We start from the raw sequence: 21,813 nt of genomic DNA, 5'->3' as shown, positions 1-21,813 counted from the left end.
AGAGTCTGTTTAAATGGTTAACTTCACAAAATATAAAAGGCTTTTGTGTATCTATTTTTCAGCACTCGGGAACCAGCAGCGGGAAGGAGAGGAGGCAGCACACGTGTGTCCCGCACGCACGTGTGCCCTTCTTACCAACCAACTGACCGGAGGCGGCGGTGGCAGCAGCAGCAGAGGAAGCGGCAGTGGGGGCAGCAGCAGCTGATCCCCCGAAGGTAAGTGGGGCGGAGGGACCCGGCGCAGCTGAGCCGGATCCGGAGGGGAAGCCCCCCGGGTCCCATATAGATGAGCCGGTAGGGAGCCGCGCTCCCGAGCCGCACGGCGCGAACAGAGCGCGCAAACAGGCGCGCTCTGTAAGAGCACGCCGGCGTTTGCGCAGGCGTTCGCGCCGGAGGGTGGGCCAGGAGGGCCAGGAGTGGGACTCCTGTAGGGGTAGGGGGTAGACACCGCGCAGGTCTACAAACAGCAGCTTGTAGAATGGTGTCTACGAGGAGTGCTGCTAGGGCCTCTGCCCAGGGGGACAAGGCTACCAGGGGCTGGTCTGAGGCCTCCCCCCAGACCGAGCCCATGGGGGAGCCGGTGTCCCCCTACCTCCTGGCCTGTGGGGTATCCCCAGCAGGGCCGGGGGGGCAGAGATTGGAGGACCCCACACCTGTCCAGCAGGTGCCCGTCTTAGGGCTCTGGAGGCGCAGGTGAGGGAGCTCCGGGAGGAGGTTAGCAGGCTGAGGGGGATCAGGGAGGCGGAGGAAGAAATTGCAGTTATTTCCTTTCCCTGCAGGCCCAGGCACCCAAGGAAGAAGCAGCCCGGGGAATACCCTCCACAGCAGAGTGGCAGACGGTCACAGCCAGGACCGGAGCGGCTCGCAGCGAACCGGTACCAGCTTCTCCAGTCCGACTGGTGAACAGGTACGAGGCCCTGGCGACCCTGCAGGAGATGGAAGGGGAGGAGGACACACTTGGGCAAGAAGAAACACCACGTTCTTCACACTCCAAACAGATCAAGAGATCCACGAGGACCCAGAGGAGGAGGCGACGAGTGCTCGTCATAGGAGACTCCATCCTGAGAGGTACGGAAGGACCCATCTGTCGCCAGGACCCCTCGGCACGAGAGGTATGCTGCCTCCCTGGAGCAAAGATTCGGGATGTGACGGAGATAATCCAGGCCAGGATCAAGCCCACCGATTATTACCCCATGGTCCTAGTCCATGTGGGTACTAATGATGCGGCCAGGAGAACCCCCGATCACCTGATGGCGGACTACTGTGCTCTGGGCGGCGTGCTGAAGGAGTTCGGTGCCCAGGTGGTTTTCTCTTCCATCCTACCAGTGACCGGACGAGGAAGACGGCAGGAGAACTGCATCAGAGAGACCAACTGGCGGCTTCGGCAGTGGTGTCTCGAGGCAGGCTTCGGCTTCCTGGACCATGACCCGCACATCACGACGAGGGACATGCTCAGCTGGGATGGGCTTCACCTGTCCCCCAAAGGTAAGCATGTGTTTTCTTCTAGGTTGGCGGATCTCCTCCGGCGGGCTTTAAACTAGGCTCGTCGGGGGGAGGGGAGTACGAGGGCAGGGGAAGCTGTGGACCACCAAACCATGTGGCACCCACAAGGACAGCCCAGCCTGAAGAAGGAGAACATTGGGAACCTGAAAGCCATGGGGAGGCCAGCACTACGGCACAGGTAAGAAACAAGAAGGTAAGAAACAATGGGCCCCTTGGGACTCGGAGCGGGGGGGCAGCAAAGGCACCAATCGCAGGGCTCAAGTGCCTATATACTAATGCTAGGAGCATGGGGAACAAGCAGGATGAACTAGCGCTCCTGCTTGCACTAAACACCTATGACTTAGTGGGGCTAACAGAGACCTGGTGGGATTCATCCCATGACTGGGCGGTACATATTGAGGGCTATAGATTGTACAGAAAGGACAGGTTGGGGAAGAAAGGGGGGGGGTTGCATTTTATGTCAGTGAGCAATATACATCAACCCTCATCAAGACAGAATCCGAGGCTGAGGAAGTAGAAGGATTGTGGGTTAGGCTACATGGGGGGCAAGGAGAAAGGGATTTGGTGGTACGGGTCTGTTACAGACCCCCACACCAAGGGGAAGAAATAGATGCGGGGCTCCTGAGGCAACTCTCGGAGACCATAAAAGCTAAAGAGGCAGTAGTCATGGGGGACCTAAACTACCCGGACATCTGCTGGGAGACGCAGGCAGCAAGGTCCCATTGCTCACGCAGGTTTCTAACTTGTGTACAGGACCTCCACCTGACACAGGAGGTGCATGGTCCCACTAGGGGGAATGCCATACTGGATCTGGTATTGGCAACGGGAGATGACATGATAGGGGACCTCCAGATCGGTAGCCATTTGGGAGACAGTGATCACCTAATAATAGAATTCAACATAAGAGGGCGAGTGGGTAAGGTAACTAGTAGGGTGAAAGTGCTAGACTTCAGGAAAGCTGATCTCATTGCACTCAGGCGATTAGTCAAGGAAGCACTGCAGAGTAGGAGTTTTGATGGGATGGGTGCCCAAGAAGGGTGGCTGTGCCTTAAGGAAACGATCCTTTGGGCACAAAGCAAGACGATCCCCGAGCGAGGCAAAAGAGGGAAAGGGGCCAGGAGGCTTCCATGGCTGACCAGAGAAATCCAGGGCAGCCTAAGGGCCAAAAGGGGAGCACATAAAAAGTGGAAACAGGGTGAGATCACTAAAGATGAATATACCTCCTCTGCTCGTGCTTGTAGGGAGGCAGTTAGGTGGGCCAAAGCTACCATGGAGCTGAGGATGGCAACCCAAGTAAAGGACAACAAGAAATTGTTTTTTAGATATATTGGGAGTAAAAGGAAGGCCCAGGGAGGAATAGGACCGCTGCTAAATGGGCAGAAACAATTGGTGACAGATAGAGGGGACAAGGCTGAACTCCTCAACGAGTTCTTTGCCTCAGTGTTCCTAAGCGAGGGGCACGACAAGTCTCTCACTGGGGTTGTAGAGAGGCAGCAGCAAGGCGCCAGACTGCCATGCATAGACCCTGAGACGGTGCAGAGTCACTTGGAAGAACTGGATGCCTTTAAGTCGGCAGGCCCAGATGGGCTCCATCCGAGGGTGCTGAAGGCACTGGCCGACATCATTGCAGAGCTGCTGGCGGGAATATTCGAACGCTCGTGGCACACGGGCCAAGTCCCGGAGGACTGGAAAAGGGCCAATGTGGTCCCCATTTTCAAGAAGGGGAGGAAGGAGGACCCGGGCAACTATAGGCCAGTCAGTCTCACCTCCATCCTTGGTAAAGTCTTTGAAAAAATTATCAAGGCTCACATTTGTGAGAGCCCGGCAGGACAAATTATGCTAAGGGGAAACCAGCACAGGTTTGTGGCGGGCAGATCGTGCCTGACCAATCTAGTCTCTTTTTATGACCAGGTTACGAAACGCCTGGACACAGGAGGAGGGGTGGATGTCATATACTTGGACTTCACGAAGGCCTTCGATACGGTATCCCACCCCATACTGGTGAACAAGTTAAGAGGCTGTGACTTGGATGACTGCATGGTCCGGTGGGTGGCAAATTGGCTGGAGGGTCGCACCCAGAGAGTCATGGTAGATGGGTCGGTTTTGACCTGGAAGGGTGTGGGCAGTGGGGTCCCGCAGGGCTCGGTCCTTGGACCGATACTCTTCAATGTCTTCATCAGTGACTTGGACGAGGGAGTCAAATGTACTCTGTCCAAGTTTGCAGATGACACAAAGCTATGGGGAGAAGTGGACACGCCGGAGGGCAGGGAACAGCTGCAAGCAGACCTGGACAGGTTGCACAAGTGGGCAGAAAACAACAGGATGCAGTTCAACAAGGAGAAATGCAAAGTGCTGCACCTAGGGAGAAAAAATGCCCAGCACACCTACTGCGTAGGGAATGACCTGCTGGGTGGCACAGAAGTGGAAAGGGATCTTGGAGTCCTAGTGGACTCCAAGATGAACATGAGCCGGCAGTGTGACGAAGCCAGCAGAAAAGCCAATGGCACTTTATCGTGCATCAGCAGATGCATGACAAATAGGTCCAAGGAGGTGATACTTCCCCTCTATCGGGCGCTGGTCAGACCGCATTTGGAGTACTGCGTGCAATTCTGGGCACCACACTTCAAGAAGGATGCGGATAACCTGGAGAGGGTCCAAAGAAGGGCCACTCGTATGGTTAAGGGCTTGCAGGCCAAGCCCTACGAGGAGAGACTAGAGAAACTGGATCTTTTCAGCCTCCACAAGAGAAGGTTGAGAGGCGACCTTGTGGCTGCCTATAAGGTCATCACAGGGGCACAGAAGGGAATTGGTGAGGATTTATTCACCAAGGCGCCCCCGGGGGTTACAAGAAATAATGGCCACAAGGTAGCAGAGAGCAGATTTAGACTGGACATTAGGAAGAACTTCTTCACAGTTCGAGTGGCCAAGGTCTGGAACAGGCTCCCAAGGGAGGTGGTGCTCTCCCCTACCCTGGGGGTCTTCAAGAGGAGGTTAGATGAGCATCTAGCTGGGGTCATCTAGACCCAGCACTCTTTCCTGCTTATGCAGGGGGTCGGACTCGATCATCTATTGAGGTCCCTTCCGACCCTAACATCTATGAATCTATGAATCGTTCATGCTCTATTCTTGAACATATTGTTCAGTCTTAAACAAGCATACAGCACAGCTATCCAGTGAGGTTCATAATTAGGGACATTCGGTTACAACAGGAACTATCCAGGCAAAAAAAGAGACAGGTGGCAATACAACTGTTGTCAAGTCTCAAGAAACCAAGCATGCTCCAACCCATACTGTAAGTGTACAGAAACAGTGTAAAAACAACGTGTACAAGTCTACTCTTATTAACTATCTGAAAACTACAATGAACACTGATTTCTTTAGTGATACCTGGCATTGTTTTTGCTTGCACAAGTTATCAATATCTGCTGGCACACTTGATGTGGTGATGCGGAGTATTCCAGGTAAATGTCCGTCTGTCAAAAGTGATCTTGATTTTGCTTTTATGTTCTTCATTCTTGAGAAAAGCTGCTCACAGCAATACGTGCTGCCAAACAGCGCAATGAACCAAAATGCATGATTCAAGAGATTTGGGAAAGAGTGCCACATAACATAGTGACTAGAAAATGTCAGTAGATCATGTTCTGCAAAAGCTCTCTTCAAGGCACCGTTATTTGGGATGTCAATTAGTGCCATGTGGAACGTGTCGGGGCATCGGTGGCATCCGCTCCAAATGGATCTGCAAACAGCTTCAGCTCATCGCTGTGTTCCCTGAAATCCGCACATCTTTGTTTGAATTCATCCAGCAGACGGCCGACCAGTGCAGAATACGTGTCACGGGTCACAGTCTCAGCGCATCTTGTTAATAGTATTGTGAAATGGGTGACATTCTTCTTATTCAACTGTTTCTGAAACAATTCCAGCTTACGAATGAAGGATTGGATGTGTTCATACAGTCTGTTGACAAATTGATCCTTCCCTCGTCATTTTAGATTCAAATCTGCAAGATACTTGGTGTGTCAACTAGGATGCCAAGTCATCATCATCGTCCATGAAGCCAGCATCTTTTCCTTTGTCTGTCATGAAGGTTTTAATTTCGTCAAGCAGTGACGAGTATTTGGCTAGCGTGGCTAGCGTGGCTGCCCTGCTGAGCCAACGGACTTGGCAGAAGTAAATAACGTCATCATGGTCCGATCCTATCTCGCAAGAAATGCTTGGGATGTCTATGACTAAGCCCCTTTGACCTGATGGAACTGACTGTAGAAACCACCTTTTCCATCACGTCTCATCCCCAGGGCCTTTGCACACAGCTGTTCCTGGTGAAGGACGCAGGGATGTGTGATGACATCCTGAGGCACGGACTTGACCAGTAAACTGACAGATCCATCGTGCTTGCCTGTCATCGCAGGGGCGCCATCCGTTGTTAGACCACAGAGTTTGTCCTCTGGAAGACTGAACTCCAACAAGACACACTTGACTTCATTGAAAATGTCCTGTCCTGCCGTTTTGCCTTTCATTGGACACAAGTCGAGCAGTTCCTCAACAACATGCAATGGTTTGGTCACTCCTCGTGCAAAGGTTGCCAGTTGAGCTGTATCACTCACCTCTATGCTTTCGCCAACCCCCAAGCTGTAAAACTGACAGGCACCGAGTCTTTTCATCAGTGACTCTTCAATGTTTGATGCCATGTCGTCTACTCTTCTAGCAACCGTCTGATGGGAAAGGCTGATATTCTCCACCATTGACTGTTTATCAGGGAATACCTCAGATGTGAATATGCCCAAGCAATCTTTCACAAATTCTCCATCAGACAGCGGTTTCCCTCTCTTAGCTATTGCCTCGGATATCAAGAAACGGATCTTGGTCTCTGCCTCAGACTTCTGCCTCGCAGCTCCGAAAAAAGACGGCTGCCCGTTCATGCTCGGTGTTAGAGAGTTCACCCGATCAAGCCTGATCTGACCCACCACGCTCTCACGTTTCTTTGCAGGTTTTGCAGAATAATGCGCTTCACGTTGCACTCCTTGCAGACAGCTACTTTCTCTTGGCAAATCAGACACAGGATGTTCCCGTTTTGCTCAGTAACAAAAAAATCAGTGGTCCAACTATCTTTTAAAAATTGACATTCAGCATCAATTTTTCGTTTCCCCTTATTAACCATTTTTGGAGCGTAGCATAGGCCCTGTAGCTAATAGAGCCAAAATTAATTTTAGTCATAGAAAAAACTAGTTTGGCAGAGACAGGTGAAATTAAAAACAACTCACCAGTTCAAGATCACCATTTGATTACTATATAATAATATTGTGGTATCAATCTGGACCCTCACCCATCATGTATACTCATAATGTGGAAGGTACAGCCTGACATGTGCAGGTGCGGCCATCATATGCCAAGTGCAACCTCAAATGCCGACAGGGAGTCAGGGCAGGACTAGGACCTTTGTCTCCTGGTGCCAGTCCCGGTGTCTCTGTCTCATGGCTGGGGCAGCCCAGCCATTACTGGGTTTGGGTCCCATATGGGCAGCGCTGTCAGCTAGCACCACAGCCAGCCAGTTGTTATAACCCAAGACAAACACCCCTTTACACTCTCTGTCCTGGGCCAGAGAGACCCTGCCTGTGCAGCCCTCCTGCAAGGTTCACGGGAGCTGCTGGTTTATTTCATAGAGTTTATTTCATAGACATTTGGGCTGGAAGAGACCCCGCAGGATCACTTAGTCCAGCCCCCCGCCCCAGGGGCAGGAAGTCAGCAGGGATCATAGGATCCCAGCAAGATAAACACCCAAATGCGTCTTGAAGGCGTTCAAAGTGGGTGCTTGAACCGCCTCCGGCGGCAGTCTATTCCAAACCTTGGGGGCTCGGACAATGAAGAAGTTCTTTCTTATGTCCAGCCTGAATTGGTCGCGGTGGAGTTTGGGACCATTCGATCTTGTCATCCCTTCGGGCGCTCTGGTGAACAGATGTCCCCCCGGATCCTGATGAGCACCCCTGATAAATTTATAGGTGGCCACCAGATCACCCCTGACTCTGCGCTTTTCCAGGCTGAAGAGCCCCATGGCTCAGCCTCTCATCACAAGGTCTGTTTTCCTGACCTCTGATCATGCACGTGGCTCTCCTCTGCACCCTCTCAAACTTCTCCACATCCTTTTTGAATTGTGGTGCCCAAAGCTGGATGCAGTACTCCAGCTGCGGCCTCACCAAGGCCAAGTACAAGCGGAGAATGACGTCCCGGGGTTTGCTTGAGAAGCACCTGTGGATGCAAGCCAGCGTTTTGCTCACTTTACTAGCCGCAGCATCACACTGAAGGCTCATGTTCATCTTGTGGTCAACCATGACCCCCAAGTCCCTTTCATCTGTAGTGCTAACCAGCGTACCATTACCGAGCCTATAAGCATGCTGCAGGTTTTTCTGCATCCCATAAGCGTGCCGCGTCCTATAAGCATGCCCCTCACCCGCACGGCCCTGCTCACAATGGTGACCACACACACAGCCCCAGCGCTGCGAGCCCAGAGCGCGGGATCTGGCAGCAAGCCAGGACACGCGTCACAGGATCCCGCCTGCTGAGGACCCCCGACCCTGCCCTGCCGACTGCCTGCGCCAGGTGCTGCGCCCCGTTCCCGCTGAGCCTGGTCCCAGGAGGCGACCCGGATGCCAGGGGCAAAGGAGCGGAGCCAAAGGAGACGTAGCAGGCACTTGATGAGCTTCATGGCGGCCCGTGGGCCGTATGTTGGACAAGCCTGGGTTAAAGGGTCTTGCCCCTCCGCTCACAATCAGACCGACTCCATATTTGGGCTCAGAAAGAAATTTGACCCCACGGTCAGATTGGTATGGGCTGGGGGGGGCGAGGGGGCTGCCTTCCTCTGTGGGGGCATGGAGATCTACCCGAGATCTTTCGAGTGACTATTAACAACATTTTGCAGAAGCAGGACGTTGGCTGCCACGTTCCCCATGTGTTACCTGTGGCAGGTTAGGGCCTTACGGCTTGTGTGGTGTCAGGGTTGGGGGTAGTTTTACTAAGAGGTTGCATTATGGATCGGCATAGGGTGGCTCAGATAATGACGATTCGCCTCAGGCAGGGGGTTGGACTAGGTCACCTATGGAGGTCCCTCCTGGCCCGAGTTCTGTTCTGCGAAATCCAGGCAGGGTCGCTACGCGTTCTGCCAGACTGTGCCAAACTGGACGGGTTTAAAATGCGACCTGAGGAAGGGCACGTGGGCTAAGAAAAGACTGTCCAAAACCCCAAGGCTGAATCGATTCAACCTTCGCAGATTAGGCTGAACCAATAAGCACGTGAACAGACGTTCATTTTGATTCTGGAAATGCAGCCGTATGTCTGCAGTGCTCAGGCCAGAAACCGGGGGAAGCTACAGCATGTTTCCCTGCCTGGCTGGAGCAGACAGCCTGCACAAGGCTAGCCCTCTCACCCTGAGGGGTAGGGGAGTGCAGGGGGGGTTGAGTTTGAATTTGGAGGGGAACTGGGACAGAAGTTCAGTAAACCAATTTCACCTAAATAAATTAAGTCTCATATTACATTCATCCAGGTTTATCTTAAACCGGTGTTGGCCATTTTGAAAGCAGTTTATGTACACTGAACTGCTGTTGTGTTACAGATCTGAACTGGTTTCCCATCACTTATACCGGTTTATGTGCAACTTGTCCTTAGCCTTGATGACCAAAGGCTTGTCCAACACATCTGTCAACTATGCACTTGTCAAACAAAAGACATCACAGAAATCCTTGACTTTTTAAAATGAAACTTTGGGTTTTAAAAATTCGGGAGGAGGTGTACATGTCAGGTAGAGTCTCTAGGCATGAGAGCTGCATGGCATGGACTCGAGACAATAGCCTTACAAATGCCAGCTGTGAACACACGAAGCATACAATATGGGATAGGTTTTTACCCCTGTAACAGAATGGGCCTTCAGCTCTAGACAAACAGGGTTCTGGGGGTGGATGTGATATCTTAAGCTATCAATTTAGTTGGTCTAATAAAAGATATGACTTCCACCCAACAACCGTGTCTGCCTGCGGCCTTAGATCAACAAGGTTACAGCCAACAACCCTTCAAATCTAGTTTCTCAACTTGGGCCAACTTATAGCAAGTTTGACTACTTTATTTACCCAGGTAACTGTCTCGGACGGCCGGAACCGACTCGAGGTGATATACAAATTGCTCGGTCGTTTGGGCGGGCTGGTGAATGGAGAGGCAGACAAAGCGTATTGGTTGCAAAAAACTTTACTTACGCCGCTAGTACCCGCGACGCAGGTGGTCCTGTCGCTTAAACAACTCCACTAGTTGCTCCAGCTGGCAAGGCTCAGGCCAGAGAATCTGTCCACAAATTAAGCCGGCAGGGAAAGGGTACGTCGAAGGATTGCGCTCGGCGACGGGGAGAAGAATCGATAGGTGATCAGGCTATCGATCAGCTCAGCCACAAGTCAGATATCTTTAGAGGCACTCTGCAGCGTGCTCAAAGTTCTCCGACTTGGGCGGAAGTCGCACAACATTTTACACGGCTAACAAGCCAATCGCTAGCTGCCACGTAGGAATAATTTAGAACTGGCCAATAGTGGGACACAAATTTGCATGCGAATGGCGGGAACTCTCTTGCACCGGGGTTTTCTGTTGCAGCAGAAAACTTTTGCTGTGCAAGAGACTCTCATGTGGAGGGAAAATTCCATTGTGTCAAGGCACCAAAATCATTGGGTTGTGACCTGCCCCCTTGCCGACGGCACAACTGGAATTTTAGACACATGAGCATGTTATAAGGAATTTTTGTTTCAGGATTCACTGACCTGACGGAGCTTAAGCAACCAACATATATATATATAAACAAACAATTTTACAGACCGGTCTTTTTAACAAACTATACAATACATTAACTTAAACATATAACAACAACTATTAGTCATCATCTGATTGGAGAACATCTGTTTGGGACTCCCCTCGTTTATTAGTCAGTGGAATACGGCTCATAACGAAGTACTCGTCGCGAAACGTCCGTCTTCTCCCACAGCAGACAATGCCAATTAAAATACTTCCAAGTATTAGAAAGATAATTCCACCCACTACACTAGCAATGATGGTATCCCACTTGCATTCGCGTATTATTGTTAGGGTGAATGCTGATGCTAAACCCGTAACGCTATTAGTTAAAGGATACCATGAAACCGTGGGTGGTCGTGCGGTAGTGATGGTGGAGAGATCTAATACATGAATAGTTTTTTGATCGCTTCCTTGACCAAGGGAATTTGTCACCCCACAAATGTAAGTCCTGCCATGATTGTAGGTTAGTGAGCTATTGAAATGCAGGGTATTGTTTACAACCAGTAAGCCTTTAGGCCATCGTCCATCTATTCTGGCCCAGGTAAACTTTACAGGCGGCGGGTTAGAATTAGCATTGCACTTAAGTTGAACATTTCTTTGTCCAACAAGCCAATTTCTATTATAGCCAGTTATTGACACTTCAGGAGCATATTGGATGTCTAGGACGGGAGAATACCTTATTTCCCTGTCCAAAGCTGGGTGTTTCACAATACAAGTTATACGCCTTCCCCTCGCAAATTTAGTGGGAATGATCTTATATCAGCTTATAACTGTTACCGTTCTATTTGGAAAGGAAATTAAACTATTCTCTATTTTACCAAAATCTCTTTCCCAACTTATATTTGCAGTGGGTTTCCCAGTCCCTGCTGAACAGATAGATGCCACTGTCCAATTTTTACCATCTATTAAGGGAGTTGGTTCCTTTGTAAAGCTCACAGTGGGTTCGACAATTACAGTTATAGTTGTTAATGACTCTGCATTTCCTAATGGGAACGTGACTGCTTTGCATTTATATGTTCCTTCATCACAGAAACTCACATTATTTAGGTTGATTTTTATATCACTGAACAAAGAGGTTTTAAATGACACTCTTTCAGGGTATTCTTTTTGAATAGAAAACCCATATTCAGGATGATGCACAACAATAGTTTGCGCACTTTTCTCATGCAATTTTTCCCACGAAATTTGTATTATGGTTTCATTCATGTCAATTATACAACACCGTTCACCAATCAAGGACATGTCAGAAGACATACATGAACAAGTAGTGGAGCAAGTCAAGAAAAGTCTGGTAAAATTGGCTTGCAGTTGGATGAATCAACTGATGTCTCAAATTGCGCACAACTTCTCATTTTTTGCTCTATATGTGCATGAGAATCATGTCAAAGAAGAATTTGTCTTTTGTGAACTGCTGAAAGAAACAACCAAGGCAGCAGACATTATGGCTACGATGAATGAATTTTTTCCTTTTTTCCAGCCTTCCCTAGGACCTTGTAGGAGCTATTTGTACTGATGGTGCTCCTGCTATGTTGGGGAAATATTCAGAGTTCACCGCTCTCGTCAAAAAGGTGAATCCAAATGTGATCTCTAGTTATTGCATCCTCCTCCCTCTTATTTGAAAGACGTGTTGGATGTTGTCATCCAGGCTGTCAACTTGATCAGAGCAAGGGCATTGAATCACTGCATGTTCAAAGCGCTGTGCGAAGGAAGCGGTTGGGTCTGAACATACTGTACTTCTGCTTCACACAGAAGTACGCTGGTTATCCAGACAAAAAGTTCTGACAACAGTTTTTGAACTTTGAGATTTAATTGAAATGTTTCTGCATGAAAATGGATCAATTCTGCTTCAGTGTTTCATAGGTCCAAACTTTGTGGGTTGTTGCCATCCCTCGCAGATGTGTTCACAATTCTAAACTCGTTGAACATTTCAGTCCAAACTCGTTGAACATTTCAGTCCCAGGTGAAGAAGTACTATCTAGGAGGACAAAAAAGTCAAATCCTTTCAAGACATTCCCCAAGAACCAATTATACAAGGCGTGCTGAATGCACAGCAGTTAGGACAAAACATCTTAGAGACATTTGTTGCTGATTGACTTGTGCATAAAGCTGTCATCGTACGTGCACCAATCTCAAAGTTAAAAACTCTTGCTTCCAGTACAGTTTGCAACAGAAAAACACAAAACAACAGACCTCAGTCATCAGAGCTGATCGTGAACTTTTCAGACACCTGCTTGTATCTATGGATGTCGATAACCTCCTGAGGCAAGAACTCTACTGTACTGCTATCACTGGCTACAACGAACGGAAACTTGAGACCAGCAAACAAAGCTTAACTACTCTCCATTTTGGAAGAAAATATTTCATAGCCAAGTTTGAAAGAAGCCCTGACTCCAACATGTGTAGTGATTGGTGGTGTGGCTGTGGCTCAGGCCATGGGAAAACCCAAGGATGCAGTGACTTTTGGAGGCCATGTGGATGCTTTTGCGGTGAATATCGTGTCCAAGTTCAAGGAACCTTGCAGCAGGGTAGAAGTTGTGTTCGACAGCTACAAAGACCCGTTGATCAAGGATGTTACTAGAAAGTGTTGAATTGGGAAAGGAAGGAAATAAGAATTGGAATTAGCAGCAGGGACGTCATGTTGCCTGTGCAATGGAGAACAGTGATTGAATCCAAGGAAAACAAGGCATGCAAACACTTGTTAGGTTCCTCAAAAGGGAACTCTTACAGCAAACATTACATGGTGACAAAGAACTAACAGTCAGTGATGGTAATGCTGGTTATGCTGCCTCCTCAACTGCAAGAAACACGGCCCACCTCCACTCCGCACAAGAGGCGGCAGGCACCCACGTGATCTTGCTTCTTTCTGAAGCAAAGTCAGAAAGATATAACACAGTCATTGTCACAATGTGGTAGCTCTATCCAAATAAAGCTTCTGCTGACCTGACCCAAAAGTTTGCTGCGTGTGTTTTCCACGACGACAAGCCGTGACACCGAAGTCCTATTGCTACTGATTGCATTCTGGCCTCGTCTCAGCAGTGAGCTGTGGATGAGAGCAAGCCCATCAAGAACTAACAATACATTGCTGTGCACGCGGTGGAGTGCTGTGATGAACTAAGGGACGGACTGCTGGGTTTTCATGCCATCGCGGGGTATGATACCACAAGCTAACTTGCAGGAATTTCTAAGAAGTTTGCTTGGAAGATCTGTGAAACTCCTCATCTCCTGTCTCAATCTGAAGTACCTCACACACCAGATGCCCAAGCACTGGCCATTAGACTCAAGGCCCCCCATGGAGGATGCCTGCGCTTAATTTTCGCTCATTTTTTGATGTAAGTAAGAATAATTTTTCTGTTGCGAAGAGCTCAGAAAGATTAATCGCCACAGACAGGACAGAGCTGTTTTTAATACTACAGATTCCCATTTGAAACCTCTAGTTTTATCTTGTGAATTGGGTTCGCTGCGACCCCCGATCGAGAATCAAGTTCTAGACCAGCGGTTCTGAACCAGGCTACATGTACCTCCAGGGGGTACATGAAGCCTTATCGGGGGTACGTGAGATATATTTCATACACCGTCTAACACAGGTCGAAGGGCCTAAAAAATGTGAAATTGCTGGGGCTTTAGTGTCGTTAAAATGCACACGCACGTGGAAACCAGATATCCTACTCCTGCTCCATGCCTCAACCTTGCACCAGAAACGTTGCTCCAAACACCTGTCACTCAGTCATGTAGTCAAGTCTTTGAACATAGTTGTGTGCTGGAAGTTGTTGTGTTTACATTTGAGTTTTTTACGTCTTTTTTTTTATGCACGTGGCGGTTCCATGCAAGTAACAGTATACATCTGCTTTTTCCTTTCATTTTGGTAAGTACCTATGTTCAATTTTACATTGTTACCAACCTATGATGTATGTTTTAAGGGTTTTACTTTGCACTATTTTTCAGGGACTGAATTCTTGCTTCGTCCATCGATTTATCATGTCAAAGAAGTGTTATTACTAGGATTCGCCTGTGCAGTTTGGCTTTACGTTCATGCTTGATACACATGATTTACAAAAGCCACAATGCTTCCTTGGCTCAAAAGGTACTTTGCAATGGATATATGAAGCCATCTAAACTTAAAGAGCACCTTCAGACTGTTCACGCTGAAAATACTACAGACCCAGAAGCTTTATTCAAACTCAAGCGATCACAACTTGAAACGAGCACACTCTCCGATCATGGATTTACTCCCCAGAAGCCAGCACTAGAGGCAAGTTATCACGTGGCATTAAAGATGGCCACAGAAAAAAAAGCTGCATACCATCACAGAGACCCTGGTGAAACCGTGCCATGGAAATGGCCGAGCTGATGTGTGGTAAAGATGCACAACTAAAAATAGCACACATCCCCCATACAACACCATTCACCAATCAAGGACATGTCAGAGGACATACGCAAACACGTAGTGGAGCAAGTCAAGAAAAGTCTGGTAAAACTGGCTTGCAGTTGGATGAATCAACTGATGTCTCAAATTGCGCACAGCTTCTCATTTTTGCTCGATATGTGCATGAGAATCAAGTCAAAGAAGAATTTCTCTTTTGTGAACTCCTGAAAGAAACAACCAAGGCAGCAGACATTATGGCTACGATGAATGATTTTTTTCTTTTTTTCCAGCCTTTCCTGGGACCTTGTAGGAGCTATTTGTACTGATGGTGCTCCTGCTATGTTGGGGAAATATTCAGAGTTTACTGCTCTCGTCAAAAAGGTGAATCCAAATGTGATCTCTAGTCATTGTATTCTTCATCAACATGCTTTGGCATCAAAAACTCCTCCCTCTTATTTGATAGACCCAGGCCGCCAACTTGATCAGAGGAAGGGCATTGAATCACTGCATGTTCAAAGCGCTGTGCGAAGGAAGAGATTGGGTCTGAACACGCTGTACTTCTGCTTCACACAGAAGTACGCTGGTTATCCAGACAAAAAGTTCTGACAAGAGTATTTGAACTTTGAAATTTATTGAAATGTTTCTGCATGAAAATGGATTAATTCTGCTTCAGTGTTTCATAGGTCTGAACTTTGCGGGTTGTTTGCCATCCCTCGCAGATGTGTTCACAATTCTAAACTCATTGAACATTTCAGTCCAAACTTGTTGAACATTTCAGTCCCAGGTGAAGAAGTGACTATCTTGGAGGACAAAAAAGTCAAATGCTTTCAAGAGAAGTTGGCTCTCTGGGGAAGAAGAGGGAATTCCAGTAACTTGGCCAATTTTCCTCTCTTCGATGAAATCGCTTTAGATCCAGTGCATCCAGGGGAACCATGAGTCCGTGAGAGTATTATTAGGTAGACAAGGTTCTTTGGGTGAATCTGATCTTTCGTTAGACCAACTTAAATAGTTGGAAAAAAAATTTTAAGCCAGCTTTTGGGTTCAAAAACCATTTGTCGGGCTGAGGAAGTTTCAGCCATTGGCGTGTGCTCTTCCTGGATGGAACAAAGACCAACACGAATACAACCTACACCCCGAGAGTATTATTACGCATCTTGAAAATCTGAAAGTCACCACAGAAGGAATTATCACAACTGTTCTGCTACCTGACGTTTGGGTAAGGAGCCTTTTTACCACTTATCTTGAACAAATCAGTGATGCCGACCTGGCAAAATATCTGCTACTTGATTTGCGCAATAATCAGAAACTTTGTGTCGATTTTGAATCAATGAAATTGGATCGATTGTGGTGCAGACTTGGGGAGGCATATCCCACTGGGACCAAGCGAGCTTACCAAGTTCTAGCGCCGTTTGTCACAACCCATCTCTGCGAGTCGGGGTTTTCAGTGCTTTTTGCAAAAACCAAAGCGAGGAACAAACTGAAAGCTGAACATGACGTGCGTGTGGCGCTCTCGGAAATGTCGCCTAGAATTAAAATGTTGGTCAATAGTAAGCAGCAGCACTGTTTGCACTAATAAGTTTGGGCATGTTTTGCCATTTGACACCAAGTCGTGTTTTTTTGCATTTTTTATGTGCACTGAATAAATGAACCTTGTTTAAAACGAAGAAGACTTTGTATGAGTATCTTGCTGTTTTTATAATATCCGAGTACACATAGTTTGACATAAAAATTAATTTCCCATTGAAAGGGGGTACGTGAAGTCTCACTCGGAGACCAAGGGGTACGTCAACTGAAGACGGTTCAGAACCGCCGTTCTAGACCCTTGTATCAGATCATGGCAAACCCTGCTGCCGCCTTTGGAGTAATCACTAAACTTTTTTTTTTACTTTTATCATCTAGGTCCTCTGGTCGTACTAGCCCCTCGCACTACCGAGAACGCCGCTCTCCATCGCCCATCCCCCACAGAGTCACTTTTCTCCTGGCTGCTCTTTATTCCTCTACAGCTCGGCGCGGGGAAACAGGACGTTCTGGCCTGTCTGGTTTAGATACAACGTCCAACCCACGTTTTGAAAAGAAATGCTTAAAAATAGTAAATAAATAAATAAAAATCAACCCTCTCAGAGCGTAAGGTACTATCTGTGATTTGCCTCGTGGTATGGCTTCAAGTCCCTCATTGATAGCAATGCCTCGTGTTAGAGGCCGTATGCTGAAGCCATGGCTCCTTCCCTTAAAAGCAGCTTTCCCCCGAGCAACGCACGAGCAAAACAGTGCCTGTGCGCGGGGTACACTGGCACGCGCGTTTTGGAGCGAGCGGTTAGGAGTCAAGGAGATCTCTTTCAAACCATGGAAGTGGAGAGCAACTCTTGACTATAACAAACTCCGCATAACGGCTGTGGGCAGGGCTGGGGGACCCTCGAGGCACTTGGTCACTCTGCTCCTGGAGGCCTGAGCCCACCCCGAGCCGAGGGCCCCGGAGCCGCCGGGCCGCAGCCCCGACACCCGCCCGCGCCAGCTTCCCCGACCGCGTGGCGCGTTATGGCGGCTACAGTCGTATTTAAAAGCTCTCAGCCCAGACGGGCGTCCACCGCACCCACTCGGCTGCCGGCCCGCGCAGCGCCTCCCAGCCAATGAACGCCGCCATGGAAAGATTAAGCTCCCGCCCCTTCTCTGGCCCCGCCCCCGCCCTGCCGGCCCGGGGGGCGTGGCCTGGGCGAAGGCGCGCCTGCGCCGTGCGCGGGACACGCAGTGCAGGAGCGGCCGCGGAGCAGCGCGGAGCTCCGCCCCAGGGGGCGTGGCCTAGGCGGGGTGTGCGGGACCCGCTGCGCGGGCGCGGAGGAGCGCGGCGCTGCGGCCGGGGGCAGCGGCGGGGGAGGCGCAGCTCCGCTCCGGGCTCGGGCAGGGGCTCGAGATGCGCCCGGGGAGGCAGCGCGGAGCCGCCCGCCCGCCCACACGGCGCTGCACGTGCCCCGAGCCGGCATGCGGGAGCCCCGGGGCCGCCTGCTCCTTCCCTCCCCACCCCGGCCCCAGAACAGCCGGGACCCGCCTTCTCCGCGCCTCCTGGATGCTTAGTGCTACCTTTTACACGTGGCTACTCACTAATTACCGTACATTTACATAGTGCTAATTAACGGTCATGTTGCTTACTAGTCTAATTATTTCTCATTCTAGCGGTGCACGATCGTCATGACGTTAATAAGATGATTTTTAAAATTATTATCACGACATGAATGAAATGATTTTTAAAATCCGTTGGGCGTGCACAACGCGCTCTGCACATCCAGCTGCTTAAACCAGTTGTGTGGGCGCTAGAAACCCTGGGCTGGGCATCGGCTAATCGCTATTACTGCGGTACTGCTATGTCACAATTATTCTTTATATAGTATTGTCATTACTGTGACTGGCTATGTAGTATTCCTGTGTTTGAAAGCCGGTGTGTTTTCTGCACTCGATGGAGGTGAACAACTTCTTTTCTTTTCCCCTCCCCTTTTCTTCAGTTAACTCTGAGTCTGGGTCACCCGCTGCAATTTGCCCTCCGTGCATTTCTTGGTTGTGTCGGGGGTGAGATTTTGGGGAGGTAAAAATCCTTTAAAAAATAAATGAATAAATATATCAATCTCTGGCTGCTTTTCTGGGGGCTGGGGGTGCATAGTGAAGGTTCAGGGGTGCTCATCAGGGAGAAGCCCAAAGCTGCCTGCGGGGCCCCGGCTCCTCCATCCCGCCCACCAGGCTGAAGGTGGTTGCTTATTCCCAGTTCCTTTTTCAAAGCTAATCTAGACCCAATCAAAGCTTGTTGTTAATGAATTACACATCTGAAATAGAATTTCATTACACATTTGCTAATTAATATGCAAAATAATATCCTTCATCAAGTACAGAGCCCTAAATAAAGGTCAGATTAGGATGGGATTATGGGGCAAAATACTTTTTGGGCCTCCCCAAACAGCCTGTTGGCGCCACAGGAGACTGTCCCGAAGCACCTTGACCACAGCGTTGCCCGGCCCAAAGTGCGGCTTGGCCGTGCTGGCTGCCAGCCGACACCCCCCGCCCCTGTACTAATATATGGGCGTGAGTTAGGAACTAGTTTTTGGGCTGGGATTATAGCCAGAAATCCTTCTTGGGCCACCCCATGACAGACCTGTGTGCCATCGGGGACTCTGCTGGACGTCTCTCACCCGCCTTGCCCGACCCAGAACGCGGCTTGCCCGTGATAGACTGCGAACCGACAGCGTGCCAGCTTCTGTGCTGAGTGTATGGACCCAAATAAGGACCTGGATTTCGGGCTGGGATCACAGCTAGAAATCCTTCTTGGACCAGCCCACGCCATGCCTCTGTGGCACATGGGACTCTCCTGGTTATCTCTGCAGAGTCCTGCCCGTCCCAGGAAACAGTTTGGCTGTGCCAGGCTGCCAGCTGATCGTCCGCCCAGACGCCACCAACTACAGGGGCCTGAATAAAGAACTGGGATTTGGGCTGCGATCAGAGATGGAAATGCTTGTTGGGCCACCCCACGCTGTCACTCTGTGGTACCAGTGGACTCCCCTGGACATCCCTGACCACAGCTTGCCTGGCCCAACTCGTGGTTTGGCCCTGCCAGGATGCCAACGGACAGCTCCCCCCAGCCACGGTACTAAGTATGTGGGTTTGAGTAAGGAAGTGGATCTTGGGCTGGGATTATGGTTGGAAATCTGTTTTGGGCCACCTCACAGCATGTCCCTGTTGCACCAGGGGACTCTCCTGGTCATCTCTGACCGGAGTCATAGTATCATAGTACTTGGGGGTGGAAGGGACCTAAGCAGCTCATCAGGTCTGACTACCTCCCTCAGGCAGGAATGGGTGCCAGGATCATATCACCCCAGCCAAATATCTGCCCAGCCTCCTCTTGAAGACGCCCAAGGTAGGAGAGCACCACCTCCCTTGGGAGCCCATTGCAGAGCCTGGCAGCCCTAAGTGTAAAGTAATGTTTCCTGGTGTCCAGCCTGAACCTTTTCTCTAACAATTGGAGGGTGTTATTCCTAGTAACCCTGGGGGGAACAGAGCTTCCCCCAATTCTCTCCAGTCCCCCCTGGGGAGTTTGTAAACTGCCACCAGATCCCCTCTCAGTCTTCTCTTGTGGAGGCTGAACAGGTTCAGGCCTTCTAGCCTCTCTTGGTAGGGCCTGCCCTGCTGCCCCATGAAAAGTGGAGATGCTGGGGATTGAACCCAGGACCTCATACATGCAAAGCATGCGCTCTACCACTGAGCTACATCCCCTTTAGCAGCCTAAGACATCCCCTGGCTGTCCTGCCTGACTGAAGACATGGTTTGGCTGTGCCAGGCCATGAACTGGCAGCCCCCACAAATACTGTCCTAAGTATATGGGCTTGAATAAGGAACTGGGTTTTGGGCTGGGTTGACGACAGGAAATCCTCTTTGGACCACCCCACACCATGCCTCTGGCACTGGATACTATCCCACACCCCCCAACCAGAGTCTTGCCTGGCCCAAAGTGCAGTTTTTGCGTGCCAAGCTGCCAACTGCCAGCCCCCCATGCCCACTGTACTCAGTACATGGACCCGAATAAGAACCTGGTTTTGGACTGGGGTTATGGCTGGAAATACTGTTTGGGCCAGTTCCCCCATCCCCACTGTACCAAGTAGACAGGCTCAAAGAAAGAATTTCTTGTGGGCTGGGATTAGAGATGGAAATCCTTCTTGGGCCACCCCTCACCATGCCTCTATGGCACCAGGGGACTCTCCCGGACACCACTGACCAGTCTGGCCCGGACCAGAGCGTGGTTTCTTCATACCAGGTGGCCAACTAACAGCCCCCCATTCCCATGGTACTAAGTATACATGCTTGACTAAGGACCTGGCATTTGGGCTGAGATTACAGACTGAATTGATGACCAGTGTCTTGCCTGGCCCAGATGGTGTGGGCTGGCCCAAAATGGATTTCCAGCCATGATCCCAGCCATTACCAGATTTGCCTGTCACTTTGGGGTGTGCTCATTTATTAGGGGTACATTTCTAGGGTCTTTGTAATTCTATCAGTGTGCTGCTTGTGTTACCTGTGTTTCTGTACGGAGCTGTATCTCTCCCTTCTGCAAGACCTCACCCACAATGGAGCTATCTTGCAGGACTCCGTTTCAGTAGGGCTGGGTTCCTCCAGCCACTAAATCAGTCAAATGTGCGCGTGCGTGCGCGCGCGCACACACACACACACCAGCCACTAAATCAGTCAAACGCACACACACACGCACACACACACACTAACATGACACGCCTGACCCGGCCGGGTTGATCAGCATGTACAGGCTGACACCTTCATGTGCCAGGAATCAGTTCATTAAGGGAACACTACACTGCAGTCAGACACCAGCACTCAGTGAACAGAATCCCTCTGGATGCGGCTGGGTGTCCGGCTGACACCCTCACGGGCCAGCTTTCAGTTCATTAGGGCACGCCTGAGCCAAAGTGGGCCAATCAGCCTATACAAGCTGATCCCCTTATGTGTCTCAAACTCAGCACATCCCAATCTTTTGCCCAAACTGTCCTAGTAGTGCTAGCCTCTTGATGAGCGGACCCCACAGTATTTCTGGGCTTCACAGGGATCTTTGGCTTAGGTAAAAGAAGCGTTGCTGCAGAGCAAGTGGGGAAGGGAAGTAGAGAAGGAAAAATACACCTGGTTACCTCCAGTTTGACTATAAAAGTTATTTATTGTGAAGCATATCCAATTTATAATGGTACTAGTAGTAATAGACATGCAAGGGAAAACAAAACAATTACAATATTCCCCTGGTTTAATTGAGTATTTGGGGAAACTTAGCTGAAGCTTAACTAATACAATTTAGGTTCAGAAAGCTATGCGTAGAGACAAAAAGAAAAAGAGAGAAAGAGGGAGAAAGAGCGAGAGCTGGGGTGTCACTGTTCCCAGGCACTCGGGTGATCTGATGACAAGCAAAGTTCCCAGCACGATCCTTGAAGGGAGAGGATCTGTTTCTGCCAGCTTCTTGGGAACAACAGCGGGTGATGTCAGAGAGATTTTCTCTCTTGAAGCACCCTGTTTGCTGCTTTACAGCTTTCTTATCCCCTTAGTCCAGCCTCTTCAAAGCATTCTTTGAATTGTGTAAATCAAGAGGGTCCCAAGCCCTAAGTG

The 21,813-nt window shown here is 49.6% G+C and overlaps 1 non-coding gene across 1 annotated transcript; it reads right to left on the bottom strand.

The window, feature by feature from the left end:
• Positions 1-19,857: 19,857 nt before the first annotated feature.
• Positions 19,858-19,929, bottom strand: TRNAA-UGC (transfer RNA alanine (anticodon UGC)). The gene has a single exon. It is a non-coding gene; the product is annotated as a tRNA-Ala (tRNA).
• Between the last annotated feature and the right edge of the window lie 1,884 nt (positions 19,930-21,813).

The sequence above is a fragment of the Alligator mississippiensis genome, chromosome 1, assembly GCF_030867095.1.
Source record: "Alligator mississippiensis isolate rAllMis1 chromosome 1, rAllMis1, whole genome shotgun sequence".
Classification (NCBI taxonomy): Eukaryota; Metazoa; Chordata; order Crocodylia; family Alligatoridae; genus Alligator; species Alligator mississippiensis.
This window is presented reverse-complemented; position numbering and strand designations above follow the sequence as displayed.